We start from the raw sequence: 26,429 nt of genomic DNA on the forward strand, positions 1-26,429 counted from the left end.
GCTTCTGGCTTGCAGCCTGACCTACTAAGTTTGGACTCAAATCCTCATGGTTGCATGAGACATTTTTATAACATCTCAAAATATTTGCAGATATCTCCTGTTGGTTCTGTTTCTCTAGAGAACACTGACTAATACAGTGCCATTCCAATGTCAGTTCTAAAATAAGTTAGTCACATGCTAATGCCTTCTCAGACAGGTAACTGCAAATCACTTTAAGTTGCAGAAGGGTAGTATAGCAGATTGATATGGTTATGAATTCCAAAAATAGATATTGGATTATGTTTGTAATCTCATCTGTACTTGGGTCTGATTGAGTTATGATTAGGTTTTTAATTGGACCAAATCATTAGGGCATTGAGTCCCTGCCCCTTGGTGGGTGGGGACTCACAGATAAAAGGCATGGCCAAGGACAGAGTTGAGGGGTTTCTTAATTTTGGAGCTTTGATGTTAGAGTTTGATGATGAAGTCTGATGCTGAAACGTTAAGCTGGAACCCCAGGGAAAGAGACAAAGCCATTCACCTGATATTCTACAGCTGACCTTGTGGAGCGAGGCAAAGCCTAGAGAGCCTCTAGTCTACAGTTGACCTTGTGGAGAAAACAGGAGCTGAGCCCAGAGGAACACAGGAAGCCTGAACCCTCACAGATACTGGCAGCCATCTTGCTCCATCACGTGAAAATAGAAATTTGGTAAGGGAAGTAACTTATACTTTATGGCCTGGTATCTGTAAGCTCCTACCCCAAATAAATACCCTTTATAAAAGCAACCAATTTCTGGTATTTTACATAAGCACCCCTTTGGCTGACTAATACAGGTAACTTTTTAATAAAAAAGTTCACTGTCACTTTACGTAGAAAAAATAACAATATCTCAACCTAGACACAAAAATTTGTAAAAAGTGTATTTATTATAAGTTCTCATATTCATTTGGTATGAATAAAAAGGCCCAAAATAAACTTGATGATCTTGGCAGTGAATATCTGAGTTAATCATGAAACGGTATTTACTGTATAAACTTAGTAGTGGAAAGAATCCCTTTGTAAGGAAGATGGAAAATAAAAAAATTATTAAACATATTACTTCCAGACTATGTTATCTTTTGGAAATATGGCCAATCAGCATTTTATTACAACTTTTTCCTACACATTTACATCATCGTGAGTAACTAAAGCTCTCATTTTCTGAGCACATTTTTCTCCATGAATAAGAAAAACAGTGAACCTTTTGAAAAAGTAGGCTACAAAGCTAAACAGCCATCCACTTTGAGGCAGTTGTCTATATTCTGAAATAATGTTTAAGTGCTGGGAAGCAGAATCTCCCTTACTATGTGACTGTCATAAACAGAGGACTGATACCTTTTGGGCACTGAAAAGCCCTTCTGTCATGGCTGGATTTTCAGACAAATTCAAAAGTAGTTTTCAGAATTGAACTTTGGTTCTTTCATTTCCTGTAAGTATCAGGTGGAAAAGAACTGAAAGGTAACTAACTATTAAGCATGTGCTGGTAGTCATTGGTAAGTCTCAGACCTGCCAGCTGCACAGCATAGTTCAGTGGATTAGAGAAGCCTTCCTCATATGCTTGATTTATATATATCTTTATTGTGCTTTGACTTCAACACTCACACTCACGTTATTCAGTTCATTTAAAGCTTTCTTTTTAATACTGTGGTTGGGACTGTTCATTGTGATTCCAGCAACAGGAATACCACCCAATTCATGATTTTTTTTTTCTCCAATTCATGATTAATGGCTTGGTTACCTGGAGAGGCTGCACTGTTACCCAGTGACCAAAACTCTTTCAATAATTAGTGGGTCCTCAGTTGACTCAAGCATGTAAAGGAGTTTGTGAAGTTGTTCAGCATTCAGGCCTTGAGTGCTTTAAGGATTTTGAAAGTTGGGTACAAAAATAGATTGCCCACATTTTCAAGATCTTGTATGTTAGCAACAGAGCAAGTCATCTATGATGAATTGGTAGAAGGAAATAATTAAAATAATTGTAGAAAATAGTAATTTAGAAAGTTTATAATGTTGGACTGGTAAATAAATCTAAAAAGTATGTTTCATGTTTAGATGATTAATACATGAGGCAGAGTAAAGTATCGAAAGGAAAACTATAACTAAAATATCATACAAGAAATATATATGCTAGAATACTCAAACCAAAATAAATATAAATACATTGGGAAAATATTTGAAACAACAATGCTAGGAAAAGAAATTATGTTTAAGTTAAAATGACTCCTTGAAACTGCTAATAATATTTTGATTCAATAGATAAATGAAGAATGTGACATGGCTTAAAAACTTCAAGAAAATCAACTACACATCATTCATAAAATATGAAAATATTATCTCCACTTTGCAAATTTCAATTAAAGCTTTAATGAGATAAAACGTTTTGGTAAGCAAAGACAAATCCTTTTAAAAAGAATAATCCTTACAATTATGAGGGTATTGGTCATATTGCCTCACTTACATACTACCTGATTTGAGACCAATTTGTACAATATTTCTGGAAGATAACTTGATGTAATGCACCAATTGTTTTTAAGAATGTCTGAATTCTTTATATTAGCTAAAAACCACCCAATCAAGTAAACAAGCAAAACCAAATTATTAGTTTACAAAATATAGAAATTAAAAATTGTGAAACAAAACCAAAAACAGGAAGACAAACGTAAACAATACAGGACCCCATGTGATCAGGAACCTGAATCCTTTTACTTTCCTTCTCTGCCACCTGCTGTCTTTTGCTTTATAATATTATGGCAACATAAGTTACTATAATCAGGTACACATCAGCATGCAGGAAAGATAACATGGAAGCAGTGGCATAATAAGGACATGATGGAGAAGTCACCACCAACATTTCTCTTTACATATCACTGGCTAGAATTAGTCACAGGAGCATATTTGTTGAATCGATGTCCAGGAAGCATTGCAGTATTTAAAGTTGCCACCTGACCAACAATAAACTTCAAGTTTTTTTTACCAAAGAAGTGTGGGTAACCAATGTTGAGAAAGACAATTAGCAACCTTTATCCTACCCTTTGACTTAAGGATTTAACATCTAGGAATATATTCTATAAAAATGATTCCCATCTACACTGTAGCCCAAATAGAACAAACTGTATCTGCATTATTTTTGTACCATAATATAGTATCTGGAAGAATATTACCTAATGTGCTTGTACAATGATTAAATATATCTCTGGACTGAATAATCAAATCATGGAACATCGACATAATAGTTTACGTTGTAAGAATTAAAACTGTGCATTTAAAGTTTTTGGTGAAAAGACTAAATCGAATACAATGTTAAATAAAAACTGTGATCCAAAGTTAGTATTAGCACACTCAGATATACTTATCCACATTTGTACATAAACACATGTACTTTATATATATACATAGAGAGAGAGATTAAATATATTTTAGATTGAAGAATGTCAGTTTTCAAGTTAATGTTAAATTAGCCTGCTTTAATGTGTAGCAGACTCCTCTAACAATCTTTGGGTCCACCATTAACTTTTCACTACTTTCACTTATTTACACAATTTCATTTTGTATGTTAATTCTTAGGTCATTCAAATTCAAACTCTAGGCTGAGGTTTTATTATAAGCACTCTTATTCCCCTCAACACCGCCTTGTCTAATGACCCTAGCAACTCAGTGTGGAATAAGTACTTGCATGTGAAAGTGTTATTTTCTTGTTAGAAACCAGTCATAGATTACTCTCAATTGTACCCTATTGCTCTTCAGTTATGTATTAGTCTGCAAGGATATTAAAGCAAATACCATGCAATGACTTATACAACAAGAATTTTTTACTCACAGTTTTAAAATGACATCTTAGTATTTATGAGTTTTTGAGAGGAAGACCACAAAGATAGAATGTCATTCTTATATCATATCAAGAATTTATACTATCAACATGAATTCACTATTGAAATTAACCTTGATCAGCTGGTTGCAGTAGTGTTTGCCCAGTATTTCAAATGAGAAAGTTACTCTTTACCCACTTTTCATAATACAGTCTTCAAAGGAAGTCACTGCATAATTCACATTTAAGGAGTGGAATGTTATGCTCCATCTCTTTGAAGAAAATTGCAACATAAATAATTTTGAATTCTGCATGGGAGGAATGACTATTCATTCCTTTTTAGTTGTTTATTCACTCACACAGTAATTTATTTATAGCAATATGGATTCATGGAATATGTTTATATTTTGTGTTATAATCCAATAGTAATTCTTTTTAATTTCATGCTCAAATTGTTCCAGGTTAATCCACTGGGAACTTTCTCAGTGGGCTTTCTTGAAACCAAGATCTTGAGGCTAGGTATGCTTACTGTTACTGGAGCATCTGACAAGATTGCTCCATTACTTTATTATGACCGTGTGGTCTGAGTTACATGATACATAAAGGACTAGTGGATACCATGTGCCCACTGCCACAGATTCATTGCTGTAAAGTTGTTTCCTTGGTCTCATCTGACACTTTGCAAGATTCTGTTTTTGTAATTCAAGTACTTTATAGACCTTCAGATAGTTGTGCTGACTGAGGTCCTCCAAGCAGTGAAGGTAATCCTGCAAAGAAAATTGAGTGACTATTTCCAATCAAGGTGGACATATATATCTTACCCTTCCAGAGTGATTGGGGTCCAATGCAGTTAACTTAGCACTAAGTGGTTGATTCATCTAATCAGTGGATGGAATCATACCAGCTCTGTTGCTGGTGGGAATTAATAGAAGACTTGGTATGTAGAAGCACATGCAATTGCATCCAATCAAAACTTCCACTTATACCCCCAAAATGTTGCACAATGTGTATTTCAGCAAACACCTACTTCATAGCCTCTTCCTGCTTTGGAGCCAAATCAAATCTTGCAATTTTTGCTGTTACACAATAAGTGGTTTGGAGATTTTATCTCAATGTGGATGATGTTATCTTTAGTATCTGAAGAGGTATACAAGGAATTGTCAAATTTTTAGTTCATTTTTCTCATTGTAATTGTCATTGTTTTGTTTTGTGTTTTAAGCTGGGTTTTCAAAAATTTCAAATGGGTCAACTGAGATTATTCTATTCCAAATCTCAGGGTCATTCCCAAACCTGGCCCTGAATTTAGCATAGAAGACTTGGTAAGTTTGAGAATTTCGTCTTCTTTGAAGTTCCACTACTCCTAAATTTTTTCTGTTAGTGTTAGATGAGAGACTATTTCTTTTGGCAAGGGTATCCTCTGATATCCAAGTCTATCTTCAATCAGTGGTTAATCATTATTGATGTCACTGTCTTCCTTCAACGCATCAGTTGCCCTCAACAAAGCCATGCAATCTTATGAGTCTTATAAATATGCTTAATATTTGTGGTTTGAGTAGTCTTCACAAAATTCGTCTGTTTTCACTTTCTCTATTGTTCCTGATCTGTTTCTTTTCTTTCTGACTTTGAACAACATTAACTCTCTTCCACCTCCAGGCCCTTTTACTTAATCACTGTGTTTTGCATGGATTTTTTTTCCCCAGTTTTCAAAATCTATTTCCATTATATTTCAGATCTCTCCTCAGAGAGCATAATTATAACTACAGTAGCCCCCATACCACATCCTGTTTTCTCAGAGAACCAACTATTTTTAAACTATGTTTTGAAAGTAAAATGTAAAAAACTCTAAATTTTTTTTTTTTTAATATCTGAAATGCCATCCTCCCCACTTGTATATATTATATGAAGGATGGGGCCTATCTTCTTCATATAAGACTTGTTTTTCACTATGTTCCCAGCATCTGTAATTGTGTGTGGGCATTAATAAGTCTCCAGGATACATTTGCTGAATGAATATTTTTCAATTAAGCAGCTGGCTGAACAATTGGGTCATTGGTAGCCTGGCTTCCAGACTTCTTGAGTTTATATATTACAAGTGATTTAGAATATTTGAAGATATTTTATTATTAGCTAAAATTCTTAATACTTTACCTAGGAGACATGGACCATGAGATAAGTAATCCCTTTTTTCTTTTTTTTAATTTATTTTTATTTTTTTCTTAATTCATTTTTTAAAAGTATTACATTAAAAAAATATGAGTTCCCCATTCACCCCCACCCCACCACTCCCCCGACAGCAACACTCTCCCCCATCATCATGACACATCCATTGCATTTGGTGAGTCCCTCTCTGGGCATTGCTGCACCTCATGGCCAATGGTCCACATCATAGCCCATACTCTCCCATGTTCCATCCAGTGGGCCATGGGAGGATCTACAATGTCCAGTAATTGTCCCTGCAGCACCACCCAGGACAACTCCAAGTCCTGAAAATGCGTCCACATCTCATCTATTCCTCCCATTCCCCGCACCCAGCAGCCACCATGGCCACTTTTTCCACACCAATGCCACATTTTCTCAATTACTAACCACAATAGTTCATGAAAAGAATATCAGTAAGTCCACTCTAATCCTTACTGTATTCCTCCTTCCTGTGGACCTTGGATTGGTTGTGTCCATTCCAATTCTATGTCACGAGGGGGCTTAGATGCCACATGGATACTGGATGCAATCCTCCTGCTTTCAGTTGTAGGCACTCTTGGCTCCATGGTGTGGTGGTTGACATTCTTCAACTCCATGTTAGCTGAGTGGGTAAGTCCAATAACTCAGAGTGTAGGAGCTGAAGTCAGTTGAGGCTCAGGGCCTGGCTATCTTATTGTCAGTCCAGAGATTCAGATCCCCTAGATATAACTTAAATCCCAGCACCAACTACAATTCCAGTAAAGTAACCGGAAAGGCTTGTGAAAAGAGATCACATCTGAGTCCAGCTCCATCCTGCAGAAACACCAACTCCAAAGAAGGGCCAACTGACATGGCACTGAACTCCATCTCCCATGACCATAAAACCTGTGGGTCTCTTTAGCCTCTGGGGTTGTATCTACTTTGTCCATCTCTGAGACTCTGCTCAGGTGTGCATAAAGGCAATCTTTCTGACAACCTACAGGCTCTTTTTTAGAGACTCATAGCCATATAAACTCATTTGTCCTTTCCATTTCCCCCTTAATTTAGGTCAAAAAGCATTTTTAACTCCTGTTATTATATGTAGACAGGGATATGCTGCTGGTCCGTGTTGAACCATTAATTCAAGGTCATTTTCTAGTTACGTCATCAGCTGGTACTTGGTAGTGATCCCTCAGTGCCAGGGAGGCTCGTCCCCAGGTGTCATGTCCCATGCTGGGGGGAAGGCAGTGCACTTACATGCTGAGTTTGGCTTCGAGACTGGCCACATTTGAGTAACATGGAGGCTGTCAGGAGGGATCTCTTAGGCACAGTGCTGCTCTAGGCCTTGTTCTTATTTCAGGTATATAGGCTCACAAGCATAGTCATTATTATCAGGGGCTCACTGTTAGACCCTCATTCCTTCCTCGTCCTTGCCGTTGCACCCGGGGGACTGCTGCTGCTCCCCTAGGGACCACGACAGAGCCCCCCTGGCCAGGAACTCAGCACCCCCCCAGCTGTTTTTCATTGTTTCCACTATGAGTATATCCAAACATTTCCATGCACCCTGGACACATGCCCTGTATAACTCTCTGTCAACCATATGTCCCCTGTCAATAACATCCCATACCAGTATTCCTCCGCTGCCATTGTTGAACCACTCTGTGATCCAAAACTTCCTGAAAGTGAAGCCCCAATATAATGCCAGGTTCCCTTAATAGTAAAATAAGATATAGTGATGTGTTTAAAGGTTAGATATAGAATACATATTGATTTGGAAAAATTCTACATCCTATCTTTTTCTTTTCTTTTTTCCTAATTATTAAGCTTCTCTTCACAAGAGCTATAGATCACAGTAATTCATATATACAATATACAGTACTCCCACATACCCAATATAAAACCTTTTCCCTTCCACAGCAATAATCTTTTAACATATTCATACCATATTTACTGCAACTAATATACAGATATTGAGACAATAGCTTTCCAACAAGGTAACATTTGTGTTTACATTGTAGTTTATACTTTAAGCTACACTATTTTCCAAATTTTTAGTTATCCTATTTTACATTATGATTTTCATTATTAGTCTGTTGGCCCCTATATGTCTTTGGTGTAACATTACATGTTTTATATCCATCCTTGCATACTCTTGTGAAACACTTCTATTGCCCTCACAGTTATGTTGGTTCTGTCTATTCAATATCCATTTCCCCTCCCCTTGTGGCCCACAGTGACAGTCAATCTTCATTTCTTGAGGAGCCATGTTCAGAGATACTTGCAACAGTGTTGATGGCTTGACTTGCTCAACTGCCCTAATGCCCTGGGAGCCACCATTTCTCGAGAGATACAGTTCCCTCTATTTGATGGCATTAGTCCTCCCCAGGATGTGGTCTACCTTCACTCTCATTATATGGGTTTCTACCCAATGGTATAACCCACTCTGGCAAAATGAGCATTCAGATATTCCCTAGGAGTTTGTGCTGCGTTAGATTATCCCCTTTAAGTATCTTAAACAGGTAACTTTCCTAATTATATTTTGAAAAGGTTTTCTCAGCATTATACTCTCAACCAACACCTGACAATCTCCTACGTTTGTATGTTGCCCCACCCTCTCCCCAATTTCTTGGGCAATATTACCCATCCGCTCATCCCTAGCCCCCCTCAAGCCTGCAAAGACCCACCCCATTTTATCCCTTCCTTGTACACATACTTACCTCCAGCTTATCATAGATTTCACCCATGTAGATGTCAGCTTACATCCTTCTACCCCCACCGATTTCCTGTAAGCCTATCTTCCAGTCACTAGCTTTCTGAGGCAGTTTGGTTTACTTACTTCATATCATTGAGGTCATGTAATATTTGTCCTTCAATGCCTGGGTTGCTTCACTCAACATAAGGCTCTCAAGATTCATCCATGTTATCACATGTGTTTGTAGTGTATTTGTTCTTAAAGCCAAGTAGTATTCCATTGTATGTATATACCACATTTTATTGATCCACTCATCTGTTGATGGGCATTTGGGTTGATTCCAACTTTTGGCGATAGTGAACAATGCTGCTATGAACATTGGTGTGCATATATCAGTTTGTGTCCTTGTTTTCAGTTCTGCTGGTATATACTCAGCAGTGGAATTAATGGGTCATATGGCAAATCTATGGTTAGTTTTTTGAGAAAACGCCAAAATGTTCTCCAGAATGGTTGGATCCTTCTGCATTCCTACCAGCAGTGGATGAGTGTTCCCATTTCTTCACATCCTCTCCAGCATTTGTATTCTTCTGTTTTTTTCATAGTTGCCAATCTTATGGGAGTAAGATGGTATCTCATTATAGTTTTGATTTGCATTTCCCTGATAGCTAAAGATTTGGAGCATTTTTTCATGTGTTTTTTAGCCATTTGTACTTCTTCTTTGGAGAAGTGTCTGTTTAAATCTTTTTCCCATTTTAAAATGGGTTATCTTTTTATTTTCAAAATATAGGAGTTCTTTATATATGCAAGTTATAACTCTCTTATTGGATATATGGTTGCCAAATATTTTCTCCCATTGTGTAGGCTCCCTTTTTACTTTCTTGACAAACTCCTTTGAATTGCAGAAGGCTTTAATTTTGAGGAAGTCCCACTTATCTTGTTCTTTTGCTGCTCGTGCTTTTGGTGTGAAGTTCATGAAGCCATTTCCTATTACAAGGCCTTGTAGATGTTTCCCTACACTGCTTTCCAAGGTCTTTATGGTCTTGGCTCTTATATTTAGGTCTTTGATCCATCTTGAGTTGATCTTTGTATAAGGTGTGAGATGGTAATCCTCTTTCATTCTTCTACATATGGATATCCAGTTCTCCAGGCACCATTTGTTGAATATGCCATTCTCTCCAGTTGAGAGTGTTTGGTCGCTTTATCGAATATTATGTGGCTATATATGAGGTTCTAGATCAGAACTTTCAATTCAATTCCATTGGTCTGTGTGTCTCTCCTTATGCCAATACCATGCAATTTATATGATGTATTACATTGATTGATTTTCATATGTTGAACCATCCTTGCATACTTGGAATGATTCCCACTTGGTCGTGGTGTATATTTCATTTAATGTGTTGTTGAATATGATTAGGAAGTATTTTGTTAAGTATTTTTGCATCTAGGTTCATTAGAGAAATTGGTCTGTAATTTTCCTTTCTTGTGATGTATTTGTTTGGCTTTGGTACTAGGGTAATGTTGGCATCATAGAATGAGTTAGGCAATGTTCCTTCTGTTTCAATTTTTTTGGAAGAGTTTCAGCAGGATTGGTGTTAGTTCTTTCTGGAATGTTTTGCAGAATTCACTTGTGAAGAGCCCTGGGCTCTTCTTAATTGGGAGGTTTTTAATGACTGATTCTATCTCTTTACTTGTGATTGGTTTGTTGAGATCATCAATTTCTTCTTTCATCAATATAGGCTGCTTATGTGTTTCTAGGAATTTGTCCATTTCCTCTGAATTGTCATTTTTGTTGGAGTACAGTTTTTCAAAGTATCCTCTTATGATAGTCTTTATTTCTGTGGGGTCAGTGGTGATATCTCCTTTCTCTTATTTTGTGTATTTGCATCTCTCTTTTTTTCTTTGTTAGTCTTGCTAAGGGTTTGTCAATTTTATTGATCTTCTCAAGAAACCAGCTCTTGGTCTTGTTTATCTTTTCAAGTTCTTTCTTCTTTTCTATTTCATATAGTTCTGCTCTTATCTTTGTTACTTCTTTCTTCTTCCTGTGGGATTAATTTCTTGTTTTTTTACTAAATCCTCCAAATGTGCAGTTAGTTCTTCAATTTTTGCTCTTTCTTCTTTTTTGATGTATGAATTTATGGCTACAAATTTCCCTCTCAGTACTGCTTTTGCTGCATCCCATAAGTTTTGGTATGTTGTGTAATCATTATCATTTGTTTCAAGGTAGTTTTTTATTTCTTTTGATATTTCCTCTTTGACCCACTGTTTTTCTAAGAGTGTGCTGTTTCATTTCCAAATCTTGGTGTGAGATCTGGGTCTCTGGCCCTTCCAGATTTCCAGTTTCACTCCACTGTGGTCAGAGATGTTTTTTGTATGATTTCAATCTTTCTGAATTCATTAAGCCTTTCTTTGTGGCCTAGCATATGGTCTATCTTGGAGAATGATCCATGTGCACTTGAGAAAAATGTATATCCTGCTGTGTTTGGGTGTAATGATCTGTATATGTCTATTAGATCCAGCTCCTCTAATATACTGTTCAAAGTTTTTGTTTCTTTAGTGATTCTCTTTTGAGATGTTCTGTCCAGAGTTGATAGTAGTGTATTAAAATCTCCCACTATAATTGTAGATGCATCTAATCTTTTCACTTAGTTTTTCCAGTGTTTTCCTCACGTATTTAGAGGTGCCCTTGTTAGGAGCATAAATATTTATGATTGTTCATTCTTCTTGACAGATTGTCCCTTTCACTAATATGTAGTATCCTTCTTTGTGTCTCACAATTGTTTCACATTTAAAGTCTATTTTGTCTGATATTAATATAGCTACTCCTGCCTTTTTTTTTTTTTTTTTTGGTTATTCTTTGCTTGTAAGATTGTTTTCCAACCATTCACTTTCAGTCTCCATGAATCTCTGGGTCTAAGATGTGTCTCTTGTAGACAGCATATAGATGGGTCATATATCCCTATCCAATGTCCCGGTCTGAATCTTTTGATAGGTGAGTTTAAACCATTGGCATTTCGTGTTATTACTTTCAAGGAATTATTTATGTTAGCCATAGTTTGATTGGACTTGTGTTTGTCATATTTTGTTTGTTTCTTTTTTCTTCTCTTTTTGTCTTTTTTGTTGCTCTTACACTCTCCTCCAACTCTGCCTGTCCTGTTTTTTCCTTTCTTCCTGTAGAACTCCCTTTAGTATTTCTTGAAGTGTAGGTTTCTTGTTGGCATACTCTTGCAATTTCTGTTTATCTGTGAATATTTTGAACTCTCCCATCATTTTTGAATGCTAGTTTAGCTGGGTAGAATATTCTTGGTTGGAATTTTTTTTCTTTTAGCACCTTGACTATATCACACCACTGCCTTCTTGCCTCCATGGTTTCAGATGAGAAATCAGCACTTAATCTTATAGAGCCTCCCTTGTATGTGATGGTTTTCTTTTCTCTTGCTGCTTTTAGAATTTTCTCTTTGTCTTGAACATTGGATAATTTGACAAGTATATGTCTTGGGGTGGGCCTCCTGGTGTTTATGATGTTTGGGGTGCCTTGTGCTTCTTGGATATGTACATCTGTCTCTCTCAGTCGATTTGGGTAGTTTTCAGCCATTATTTACTGCAACACCCCTTCTGACCTCTTTCCCCTCTCTTCTCCTTCTGGGATGCCCATAATACATATGTTTGTGCATTTTGCATGGTCATTCAGGTCCCTAAGTCCTAGCTGGATTTTTTCTATCTTTTTATCAATCAATTCTACTATCGGTTTGATTTCCGATGTACTGCCTTCCACATCAGTAATTCTCTCCTCTACCTCTTCTAATCTGCTGCTATTTGCTGCGAATGTATTTTTGATTTCTTGAACTGTGGTGTTCTTTCCCATCATATCTGTTATCTTTTTGTGTATGTCTGCAATTTCCTCTCCAATTGTTTTCTTCATGTTGTTAAACTCTTCCTTTACTTCATTAAGTTTGTCTGATATATGTTCTGAGATATTTAATTACTTGTCTGAAGTTCTGCTCTCCTTCCTGGTTTTTAGTTTGTTCATTGGATTCAGCCATGTTTTCCTGATTACTGGTTTGGTTTGTAGATTTTTGTTGCTGTCTGGTCGTCATTTTATCTTGACAGGTTTAATCCGTTCCTTAGCTTCTTTGTCTAGCCTTGGGGATTAATTAGCTGTTGTTCTTGCGTAAGTGTTATATCTTCTCTTTGGCACTTTGTTCTTCTTATTCTAATTTCTTGTTGCTGGCTGAGTTCATTTTGAAGGAAAATATTAGGGCCAGGGAAAGGCACTTGTGTACAAAAGGAAAATGTATAAAGTAGTATTGGTAATAAATGTTAGCAGAGCAACAATATGAGATCTGGGGGGATGGATATTAGATTCATGTAAGTTGTGTAGAGTTATAGCAGTATGTAGAGTACCTATAATGAGGTAGTCAACTGAATATGGGAGGAATATAGTATGAATTAAAAAGCCAGTGTTTTCAAGAGAAAGGGAAAGAGAAAAGAAAGACAATAGTATCAAGAGTGGATAAAAGACAGAAAACAAAACAAAGGTATTAGAAATTAAAAGTTAGACAATTTGGGGACCAAAGGAAAGGATGTGGAATATAAGTAGAGACAGTAGATGATGGAGGATATCAAGATGTGGGGGTAAAGAGATAATGTAGGTGGCCAAAATCAATTCACACAGAAACAAGGCAATGGAGGATGAGGAAACCCAGCAAATGTGAGGTGTTCCCTGCAGCACCTATTTTATAATTAAGATAAAATAAGAAGAAAAAGGGAAAAGAAAAAAAGAGAGAAGGAAAAAAGGTGGGGTGGGGAAAGAAAAGGGAGGGAAGCAAGCAAGAAAAAGAAAAAACCTAAAATAGAAAAAAGACGTTGGGGGATACAATGGGAGAGAAGACTAGGAGATAATGCAATATTAGCAACCAGGACAATAAAAAAGAAAAAAAAAGAAAGAAAGAAAAGAAAAAAGAGAAAAAGGAAAGAGGAAAAAAAAAAACGCAAATGTTGAGGGCTAGGACAATCAAGGACCTCAGATAGACCTCAGTGTGTGGTGGATTCAGGGATGGGAAGTCTGTGATATTGCAGACTCAAGAGGTGTGATTCTCTGAGGTGTGGGCCACCAGGGTTTAGGGGACACAGACCTGGCAACCTCAAATCCGGTTAACAGGGAGCCTGGGAGCACTGCAGTGCAACACAGCCTTCAGGGATCCCCACAGCTGCATCCCAGCCCTATGCGGGGGGTCACATCTGCAAACTCTGACCTCTGTGTCAGAAACCCAAAATTCCCCCTCTCACAAGAGTCTCTTCTGTCACTGTGTCACCAATTTGACTTCACGACACCTCCCGCCTTGCAAGCCCCCAAAACACCCTACTGGGGGCACCTCTATATTGCAACCAATTTAAGGACACTGCAGATTGGCAGCCAGCCCTAGGGGGCGGGACTCTAGCTGGAAGCGCTGATCTCCGTGTCAGAAACCCAAGATTCCACCCCTCGCAAAAACTCCATCTCTGTCTCACCAAATCAGTTTCCAAAGACTGCAAGCCCGAGTAGCCCGCTCAGGGTTTATGAATTGCCCTGTACCACAGAGCCTCCAGGAATCACTGCTGCCATGACGCCCGCCCCAGGGGGGATTGTCCTGCCCACAGCCCCTATCTCTGTGTAAGAGAGCCTTAATTCTACCTTTTAAATGAATCTTCTCTGTCACCGTCCCACCAAATCGATGTCCAGACACCTCCTGCTCTGCAAAATCCCAAAACAGCCTAGTCCTGAAGAATTTCCAACGCTGCTCAGCCACTTCTTTGCAGGAGAGACTATAAGGTGCACTCACTCAGACACCATCTTGCCCTGCCTCCCCCTTTTTCTTAAACAAACCTGTAGACATTATCAGCACAATCATGATAATGATTCTGAGAACCGATAAATCATTTTTTAAATTTCCTCTTTCTTAAATCTGTATTCCTTTTTTTATCTTCATCAGTAAATCATAATTTGTCATCAGAATTAGTGAAAATAAGTCTCTATCATTAAACTATTTCTAGTTTTCCCTTCTTGATTATAATTTAAGCATTGCTTCTGGATGATTTTCCTTAATTCCAGACTTGAATTTTTCAAGCTTCTTAGAAATCCATTCCACTGGAACCATATTACATGTAGTAAAATATAACGGTGTCAAAATTATTTTATGAAATAGGTACTTTAATATTCCCATTTTACAGTTGAGGAAAGAGAGGCATAGAGAGGTTTAACAATGATTAAGGTCAACACAGCTTCTAAGTAATGATATGAGAACTCAAACCTGAGCAATCTGGTTTGAGAGTCAGCAATCTCATGACACTCATCAATATCAGAATAGGAGGAAATATAAGTATATACCCTCCTATTCAATTCAATGTGAAATGGAAGACAATGAAATAAGTTCAAACAATCAGAAATACGAACAAGGAGCTAATAGTTTCCTTTGAAGGAGAAAGTTTGGACTTATAAGGCATCCTATATAATGCAGTCAAGCCATTCCAGACACCAGACAATCCAAAGAAATCTTAATTTGTCTCAAAAGGAGATATTTGAAAACTGAAGGAAAAAAATGACATGATGCTCTATAACTCTACATTGTGATAGGTATTCTAGTTTCAGAAGAGATTAATATAATAATTATGATGACCAATACCCAAAATATAATTCTTATATTAATGCACTCATAATTACTTATCTATTATATTCTATATAAATCTGGGTAATTGAATCTCACAAAAGGAAGGGAAGGAATAATATCACAATGAAAAGCAGTTAGAAATAGGAATAAGAAGAAAATATTTAATAGAGAATAGGTCTTTGTTTTGTAACACATATCAAAAAGTTGGAGGCTGTAGATATTTTCAAAGAATTAAATTGAACCACATTGAGAAAACAGAAAAAGAAAAGATGGGTGGGACAATTTTGGATTTAATTAAATCCTCTGGGCAAGTGTTTGTGAATAAATTTCTTTATATAGTATAATAGGATTGTAGCTAAACTTAATAAAATAACAATATGACAAAAACATACACACAATATCTCTGGAAGAACTCTAGAAGGTATATCCTGAATATCCTGATCTTTTCAAAAGACATTTTCCTAGTCCCATCCTAATTTCCAAGCTTACAGATTTAAAAATCTTTTTATCTTATTTTACATGAGATATAGATAATCCTGTTAAATGAGACCTTCAAACTCATGTTATTTTAGTCAAAGTCAAAGATAATGTGTTAATAATAACTCTAATAACTCTGATAAGTCTGAGCAAGGAGATTGTCTTTGGGGAGCAAACAAATCATGTCTTTGGGGAGCAAACAAATCAGTAAAAGTAATCATATGTTAGTGAAGGTTCTGTTTTATCAGGAAAATATATTAAGAAAAAAATCATCCAGGTCAGCCATCTCCTAAGCAAGTTGCCCAAGGAGAAAATAATTGCATCAATGCTAATTAATAACTCCATATATTACAAATGTAAGATGTAGTGTTCTGTGTTTCTAGAGAGAGGGTTGATGCCATTTTTCCATAAGGAAATGGAACTTGTTAAGGAAAGAGTTGACTGTTTCAGAATTTAGAAGACAACACTTGGAAGAATCATTCTCAGATTCTCTTGGTTCTTATGCCATAGATTGTTGTGTTCATTGTAGATCAAACAAGGAGACAGATGGTAGAATCACAGATGTAAATATGAGGAGCTTTTCAGAGCAGCTAAATGTAAATTTAATAAAAATATGGGAGCAGATATAGCTCAAGTGGTTGAGTACATGCTTCTCATCTATGAGGTACTGGGTTCGAGCCCTCATACCTCCTAAAAAGCAAACAAACAAATGAAAAATCCAGCTCTCACTGGGGAGTAGAGATAACTCAGTAGTTGAGTGCCTGTGTCCCATGTACAAGATCTTGGGTTCAATCCCCAGTACTTGCTGAAACAAAGTCATGATTTTAGACACACATATATGCATAATTGATACAAGATTCATACTTAAGAAATATATAAAGAATATCAAGTATAGTGATAAAATTATGAATTCTAAGTTCTACATTTAACGAAATCACAGATTTATTGAAAAATTCCTTAAAATCTTTTAAGAGATCTCAAAGAAACCTGCTGTAAATGTTAAACTAAGCAAATAACCTAGGTAACCTAGGACTGTATGTTGAAAGGTGTCAAATTTTCCACATTAACATTTAGGTATAATAAAGTTCTTATTTAAATCTTATTGTGTGTTTTTTTTTTAACATAACTAAGTAAATTTTCTGTTAAACATATTCTAATGAATTATGAAGGGAACAATGCATATATCATAAACTAAAATAAGGATTTTTTTTTATATAAAAATGTACAATCCAATATAATTGAATATTCAAAATCAGTTGAAAAGGAAAATTATAAAATTAAAGCAAATAGTAATTTGCATTATGAATGCTATTAATTTTCTCTGCATATTCTCTATTATATATGAAAAAGTATTATATAAAACAAAATAACTAGAAAACATTTATCTTCCCTTGTTCCATATATATATATATATATATATGATATTTTTAAGAACCAGCATTCTGGAACATAAGCATTCCTGCTGAGAGGCAGGATCCAGAGAGAGTTAGGAAGACTTTCACCCCCCTCTTCCCTCCCCTCACCCCTTTCTTGGATTCTCCTTTTATTGATTAGTCAGTTCCAAGGACTTAGAAGCTGAATTTGCCACTCAAATCTTACTCCCAGTGGCCTCTTCCCCTAACACCATGGAGAGATCATGCCCACCACACAGACATGGGAACCACAGATATCTGGAAACCGATCTACAGCTGAACTCATTTAGGCTGATGGGTAAATAGGCATCACTTCCAACCAAAATTTACTGACGGTTTTTTCAATGAAGAATACAGAGCCAAGGGCACTGGCTGCAGGTATTGAAGGGCTTAACAGTTCTCAGTGCAGAGGGAGATATGGGAGAAGGCATTCCAAGCAGTTAGAATATTTCCTCAATAATTTTCATATCTCATTGGTAATTTCTTGTTATGGATATTTTCTGATCAATATTATTTTAACTGCATTATTTCATAATTACCTTATAATATACAGGTCACACAGAAATACATTGAATACACTGGTATTGTTTAAAAAATTGAAATCATAATAAATCTAAATTATGCTATATTTACATGACTCTCTATCCATCATCCAATTTAGACTCCTCTTACATTGGATGTATATTTTTCAGATTGTTTTATGTGATTAAAAACTTACTGAGATGTATGTGTTTATATGGAATATATATGCATATATTCAATTTTGTGTATATATTTAATATAAATTTAAAAATTATTTTATGTCTCATATTTTTAACTAGGAAGATTTCTATTGGTTTATGTAATATGTGAAGAGATATACTTTACATATTTAACTGATGCTGATACATATTTAACTATAATATTAATATATCACAATTTTTTAACCATTTTGTTATTGATATATATTTGAATGCTTTAATTTTACTTCTATCACAGGCAATTTTACAGAGTATTGCTGAATGTGTGTCCATGTTATAATTATTTCCTAGGGTGGCAAGTAGTTAAATTGCTATGCCAAAAATATTATTTTTAATAATAATGACTGTCATGTAATTTTCCTTTAAAAGAAAGCAATTATACATAAGAGTGCCAGTTTACTCAAACCCTCAGTAACACTCATCACCAATATCAATATTCTGTTGGTTAAAATATAATGCATGGTTTATATATCATTTTAGTCTTAATTTTCAATTTCATGATTTCAAGTGAAACAGGGATGTTATTTTAATTTCTACTTACTTCCTCATATATTTTTTCTCTCCAAATAATCCATTCTTCTTCTACTGGGAAATATATTTAAGTTGACTAGAATATAAAAAATCCGTTTTCTAAAGGGATGAATAAATGATAAGTACAAAGGTGAGAGAATTAATGAGAGAAAAAGTATTATGATGGAAGCAAAAATATAGATAAAAACATAAAAGGTATCCTTTTAGGAAAAAAAAAAAGAGAGATACATTAGCCCAATACACATAAGTACCACAGTAGACAAGGTAAAATTAAGAGTGGTGATGCAACTTTTCCAGTAAGACTTATCTTTGAAAGTAAGTTAATTGGAGAAGATTTAATTAAAAAGAAAAAGGCTTTGATTTGGAGCAGCACCTATAGGCAATATATATTTAGGCAGAGATTTAATGATAATGTATATATATATCATTAGTATGCATAATCATACCAATTCTGATGGTATTTTCTAATGTTTCCTACAGAATAATACTCATCCTCTGTATTAGTCAAAGTTCTCTAGGGAAATAGAATCAACAGGAGATATCTGTCCACAGTAGGTGATTTTATAAGTGTCTCTCACGTGACTACAGGAATGCACGTGTCCGGATTCTGCAGGCAGGCTGTGAACCAGGGCTCCGATGAAGGTCCAATGAAGGTCTTTGATAAGTTTCCCAGAGACCATTGGCTGTCCAAAGACGAGATGGGACATTATCTCTGAATACTGAAATCAGCATTGATTAAATGCTCTTTTAAGGCATTCAAATGATTTGATACAGTGTCACTCATTGCTGAGGGCAATCTCCCTAAGAGATGTAGATGTAATCAGCTATCTATATAACTCACTGGTGACTAAAGTCCATAAATGCCCTTGTATTACGATTAGCCCAGCGCTTGCTTGACCAAACAACTGGGCATAATTACCTGGCTGGGTTGACACACTAGCCTAACCATCACATTTTCGCTTACATAGAAGCATGCAAATGGACTGATAAATCTTTAAGGCAATTTATTATCGCAATTAAGAAGGTACACTGTGGAAACTAGAGTACAGGCTCCCAAGGGCCAGGTTCTGGGCAGGAAATAGGGAGTTAAGTCTTAAACGGTAATTCTATTTGGGGTGATGAAAAGGTTTTGGTAATGGATAGTGGTGATGTTAGCACAACATTGTGAGTATAATTAAAAGCACTGAATTATATATTTGAATGTGGTTAAAGGAAAAATTTACTTTGCATATATTTACTAAAATAAAAATTAAGGAAAAAATCAGGATTGCAAGAGGCAGTGAAACAAACTATGGATTTTGGTTAATAGTACAATTATAATAATATTCTTTCATCAATTGTAAGTAACATACCACACTAATCGAAAGTGTTAATGATAGGTGGGATCATTATACTCTGTATGATTTTTCCATATATAAATCTTCTCTCATATTATATTTATATATACTTAAAAGAAGTTGGGGTAAAAACTGCCTACCTGAAAAAAAATGGTATCTCGTCTCTGAAACCAGTTTCTGGGCTAAAAGCAGGTCTACCACTTATCAATTATTTACCTTTATACAAGTTAAACTATTCTCATGTTAAAGTAGAAATAAAATCTAAAGGTGTTAAAATATTAAATGGTCCAAACAAGCAATTGACCAATTGTAAGCATTTAGAAATATTGCTATTGCATTATAACATAATAGTTCAATATAATGGATTCCCTGCAGTCTTGCTTTGCCTTGATTCACAAATGCCATTCACTAAACTTCCCAAAGGTTTCTTGACAAGCATATCCAGGTTTATCCATACCCAAAAGAGACTTTCCATCTCTAGGGGGTCAAACACACATAATAAACAGAAATATTCGGTATGAAACTTAGAAGACAGCTCATGAAGCAAAGGAGTATTGTGTAAATGTAACCAGATATTGACATAATAACTTCATTGGGCATTGATTTAAAGGTCACTTTTCCTATCACGAAGAGTTCATAAGCTACAAATTCCATAATGGTAAAGGGAGTTTCTCAGGAGCACAGTCAGTAGGGCTTCCCAAAAAAAAACAAAAAACAAAAAACAAACAAGCAATCAATAGGTCTTTTGTAAATAAAAAAGAAAAGAGATAATAATAAATATGATAATCCTACCACTCAGACAATACTACTGTAAATATCTTAGATAAATGGTTAGATAGATATAGAGATGTAATTAGAATTTAATTAAATGAGATAATTCTGTACATGTTCTTTTGTAAACTACATTTTTCAATTAAAAAGGCCCCTCTTTCCATGTCAATTAAAAAAAGAAATATTTCTTTTATTGAGAAATGTCTCAATATAATTTCAAAAGTTGCTTCAACTGTCTTAAGAAATAGAACCAGCTTAATGGGAAATTTTCAATATAGGGAAAGGGATTAGAGATCAGTTAATGCCAGGAAAGCCTGCTTAGCACAGGAAAAAACATAAACCAAACAATGGATACAATATACTACCTACAGAGTGAACTTAATCAAGAACAAGCCATACAGGTGCCTGCCTAATTAGATACATGTCAGGAGATCAAAGAATTTCACACTATGGGTACTAACCCGATTACTGAAATTCTTGACTGATAAAGTCAAGTGTGTGCATAATTCTGTTGCTGATGGAGAGTCATGAAAAGTGTATTACATGCTTCAGGTACTGTTACACTGTCAATAAGCTAACTCTAACTTGCTCCTCATCCTGAATGAACACCATGTTGAGGAGAGTGAGCTTCCTTCTGCTCATGGCCCAACAGTCTACACATTCTCCCAAATTTTGATATTACATTCCCAAGGCTACATGATATAACTTGGAATGTCTCTAAACCACCTTGAGTAAAATCTAAAAAATTATGATCTTAGTCTCTAGTCAAAACCTCTTATCATCCCTTTTGTCTCACTCCATTTCCTTTGTTATAACTGCATTATTTCTAAGTACTCTAAGCCCATGACTCTAATAAATTCTTCAGATTTCAACTGAAGAATTCTTCTCCTAGGGAGATCTGAGGATTTCTGATATTTAACTATAGAATTGGTACTTAGATATTTGCTGTTGTTTAGCACCTATAGATCATTTAATTGAAAACTGCATTTACAGATAAAGGAAAAAAATATCAATGGCAAAATTTGGTAAAAGTTATTAAATCAACACTGTTCATGGATGAGATACAAACAGTTAAATAAGGAGAAGAAAATACTTGTTATATGTCTCATTAAAGATGCCCTCTGTATATTTATTTAGGTAATGCCATTCTGCAGGCAGTATGATGCCAAAATAATGCCTGGCACACTGCCAAATGAAAATATTTTCATGTAAATATATACAGACTTTGGAAGTACCCAAGTCCTACCACTCCCTGTCTTTTGGATTAAATGGTAAGAGACTGAAAGCTGTAAAAACTTATAATTTATTTGTTTTTTTACAGAAAAAGCCATGAAGACCTGTATAAGCCATGTAATACTTTTTATGTCAGTATACAATAAGACTGATATCCACCCATCAGCCTTCAATCTCATTGGCATTCTTGGTTGGAGGCTGCCCACTTCTGGAGCTCCATCCCCTTTTGTGGGGTCTACCTTCTGGCTCTATTGGGAAACTGCTCCCTTCTGTTTATCATCAAGACAGACCCTAGTCTCCAACAGCCAATGTACATTTTCCTCTACATGCTGTCTGCGGCAGACCTTATTGTAAGCACTACAGCTATGCCAGAACTTCTCAGCCCCTTCTGGCTCAATGACAGAGAGATTTGTGTTGAAGCCTGCCTCACTCAAGTTTTCCTGATTCACTCTTGCGCCACCATGGAGTCTGGTTGCTTCCTAGCCATGGCATTTGACTGTTATGTAGCATTTTTAACACATTAAGACATTTAGTTATTCTGACACACACAGTAATTGGAGGAATGGGTCTAGCCATCATACTCTGGAGTACTGCACTTCTCAGTCATCACCCCTTCCTGCTATGTTGACTTCCCTACTGCAGAACCATTATTATTTCCCACACATACTGTGAGTTCATGGCACTTGTCAAGATTGCTTGTACAGAGACAAGAATCCACAAAGCCTACAGCTTAGTTGTTGCCTTCCTTACTGGTGGGGTACACTTCATATTGATCATTTGTTCCTATGTCTTTATACTCCATGCTGTCTTCCACCTGCCATCCAAGGATGCTTGACATAAGACCTTGGGCACTTGTGGCTCCCTTGTCTCTGTCATCTTAGTGTCCTATACATCAACTTTTTTCTCTTTACTTACCCACAGGTTTGGGTACCATGTAGCTCCCCGTGTTGACATGTGTGGCCAACATCTATGCCCTGGTCTTACCCATGGTGAACCCCGTTATCTCTGGAGTGAGCACCCAGAAGATATGGGAGAGGTTCCTTAAAATTTTCAGGTTTCAAAATACTCTGAATTAAGTTCTTTCTATAGATGGGTAATATAAGAACAAAATTTCATATTACCTATCTTAGAATGAGTGGTTTGATACCATGGTGCTTTTTTAATGGCCAATTTGGATAGGATGTTTCTGAGTGAAGTAACTTATCCAAAAATATAATCCATTTTCTCTGTGCAGCAGTTTTCTTGATAAATAGTTACTCTGGAAATGAGGATCACATTATACTTCTAAAAGTAATTATTTAATCCTAATCACTATGACTATACATACAGTGTATTGAAATGTTTCAGTTGGCATAAATGCCTTAAAAGGTCATTACAGAAAACATATTCTACTTGGTTACCAAGGTTATAGAAGAACAAAAAATTAGGAGAAAACCTTAATTTTACCTGTCTTCTCCTTGTCCATTTCAACAACATTCTGGAGGTTGTTGTTCATTCTTACATCATCGATCCCCACTTTTCAGAAAATCCTACGTTAACATTCATCCTTTCTGTTGTATGCCTTAGAGCCTACTTAATTGCATCTTATTTACTTTCAAGATCCAAGGAACATGCCTTACAGAGTTTAACTTAAGGATTAAAGTTCTATTTTCTAGGCTAATGAAGTGTAAAAACATTTAAATCCTATGTTCTCTCCATAATGAAGATGGATTCTATAGCAATTCTGATGACATTTGACCATCTGAATTGTCCGACTCTGTATGCTTTCTATTCATAGGGTATTTTTCTTGAAAACTAAAGTAAAATAATGAACTCAGTATTCTGGGATTTTAAAAAAGAAAAACAAATATTTTGATTTATTTTGTATGACTCTTTTAGTGATGTTAAAAATGTTGTTGCTCGTGTCAACTCTAGGATTCTCTTTGGCTAAGGTATATGTATTAGTTAGCCAAAGGAGTGCTGATGCAAAATACCAGAAATTGCTTTTTATAAAGGGTATTTATTCAGGGTAGGAGCTTACAGCACCAGGTCATAAAGCGTAAGTTACTTCCCTCACCAAAGTCTATTTCATGTGTTGGAACAAGATCGCTGTCAATGTCTGAGAGGGCCCAGGCTTCCTGGGTTCCTACATTCCTGGGGCTTGCTTTACTCTGACTTCAAGGTTCCTTCCTTCCTGGGCTGGCTTCTCTTTCCTCTGCATGCTGACTTCCCAGGGCTCCAGTTTAAGTCTTTCAGAATAAAACTCCAAAATCAAAACTCCAACATTAAAGCCCCCAACTCTGTCCTTTGCCATGCCTTTTATCTGTGAGTCCCCATCCACCAAGGGGTGGGAACACAATGTCCTAATGATGTGGTCCAATTAAAATAAAGCCCTAATCATAACTCAATCAGGTCCAGGCACAGATCAGATTACAAAAAAAATCTAATATCAGATTTGGAATTCATAGCCATATCAAACTGCTACACTCCATCCTCTGAATACCAAAAAGAGAATAAAATATTAAAAAAAAACACCTTAAATCAGTAATAATGCAAGTACTAAATCATATCACAATCAATTTAAAGAAATACAGGTTGTCTTGGGGCAAAGTCCTGTCTGTTATAGACCTCTGAAACTTATAAAACAATTCATCTGCTTCTAATACACAAATGGACAGACAAAGGATAAACATTCTCATTACAATAAGGAGAAATTGGGAAGGAAACACGAATTATGTTATGGTTTCTCTGCAGTTCAGTAGACCTGGACAGAATCTTCTGTTGATTTCAAAGTCTGAGAGTCATCTTAAGAAAATGGATTATTCTCCTTGGGGCCATATGGGGACCCACCCTTACCACATGCTTACCCAATGGCCATTTTCTTGGTTCCACCCTCATCAAGCATCTGGCTATCAACCAAGCTCCAGATTTCTCCCTCCAAGAGTGTTGGGATGATCACCACACCTTACCCAGTCTTTGGGTTAGAGTCTTAACCCACCTAGTACAGTGATCTGAAGACAATATTCCCCCTAACTTTTGGCATACAGGCTCAAACCTCTTAGAACAACGACTTGACCATCTGGCCTTCCCTAACCCTTGGGGTACAGGTCCACCCCTCTCAGACCTGTGGAGTACTGAACTTAACCACCCTAGTCCTTGGGAAATGTGCTCCACCCACTCTGTACCCTGGGACAGGAAAACTCTCCCAGAACATCGTACAGTAATATCCACCCTCTTCAACTACTGGGGCAAACTCACCCTCTCTGTACACATGGGTGGGGTTCCTCTCTTGGTGAAGTCTTAATTCCAGATCTGAGCTTCCATGTTTTCCTCTTAAAGCTGTTTCTCCTTCAGTCTTTCCTCTCAACGTCCTTTTAATTCCAGGCTGACATTGGTTTTGTTCATACAGCTCTCTCAAAAAGTCTATTGGTTTAGAATGCAGGAAGCAGGGGTCCAAGCTATGAGATAGTCTAAGACTTTCCACAAGTCTTTCCGAAATAACTGCATATTCCCTCCTGATTTACAAGTTCCAAGTTTAGTTAAGTCCTCCAATAGGGCACTTTCATCTGTAAGCCTGATTTTCAGAGACTTGGAATTTTCAGAATCAGTTTCTGTTTTCTTCGTGCCCAACAATTCAGTTCTCAGCTTATCTTGCTCATCTAGCATTTTGCTATAAGCTTCTAGGAGAAGCCAAGATGCATTCTCCAAGTTTACTTTGGAAAGTTCTTCAGCAAAATGCTCAGGCTCACCATTTTCAAATTTCCCTTCCGTACAACACTGGGAGTTAATCTTGCTAAGTTCTCTGCAATTTTACAGCATGGATGGCCTTTCCTCCAGTTTCCAATAATAATTTCATTATTTACTTCTAAGGCATCATAAAAAGTCTCTTTAGCATCCATATTGCTATCAACAGTCTCTTCAAAATGTTGTAGGCCTTTTCCAGCAAGCATCTCACAATTCATCCAAAAAATACCCCATACCCATTTATAAAACTGTTCCAGCATTTTGGTAATTGCAAAAGCACTTCACCATTCCTCGGTACCAAATTCTGTATTAGTGAGCCAAAGGAGCGCTGATGCAAAACACCAGAAATTGATTGGCTTTTATAGAGAGTTTTTATTTGGGGGAGGAGCCCACAGATATCAGACCATAAAGCATAAGTTACTTCCCTCACCAAAATTTATTTCATGTGTTGGAGCAAGGTGGCTGCCAACATCTGTGAGGGTTCAGGCTTCCTGGGTTCCTACATCCCTGGGGCTTGCTTTACTCTGGCCTCAAGAGTCCTTCCTTCCTGGGCAGGCATCTCTTTCCTCTGCTTGCTGACTTCCCCGGGGTTCAGTTTAAGTCTTCAGAATCAAACTCCAAAATCAAAACTACAACAATAAAAGCCCCCAACTCTGTCCTTTGCCATGTCTTTTACCTGTGAATCCCCACCCACCAAGGGGTGGGGACGCAATGTCCTAATGACTTGACCCAACTAAATCCCTAATCATAACTCAATCAGGCCCAGGTTACAAACATAATCCAATATCTATTTTTGGAAATCATAACCATATCATACTGCTACAATATATAATGATTGTGGCAATCACAACATTGAGAAAGTGGGAATACTAAGGATCTACCATCAAGAAT

At 36.4% G+C, this 26,429-nt stretch overlaps 1 pseudogene; it reads right to left on the bottom strand.

The window, feature by feature from the left end:
- Positions 1-1,114: 1,114 nt before the first annotated feature.
- On the bottom strand, positions 1,115-25,744 carry LOC111761056 (armadillo repeat-containing protein 10 pseudogene; annotated as a pseudogene).
- Positions 25,745-26,429: the final 685 nt, after the last annotated feature.

The sequence above is a fragment of the Dasypus novemcinctus genome, chromosome 10, assembly GCF_030445035.2.
Source record: "Dasypus novemcinctus isolate mDasNov1 chromosome 10, mDasNov1.1.hap2, whole genome shotgun sequence".
NCBI classification, from domain to species: domain Eukaryota; kingdom Metazoa; phylum Chordata; class Mammalia; order Cingulata; family Dasypodidae; genus Dasypus; species Dasypus novemcinctus.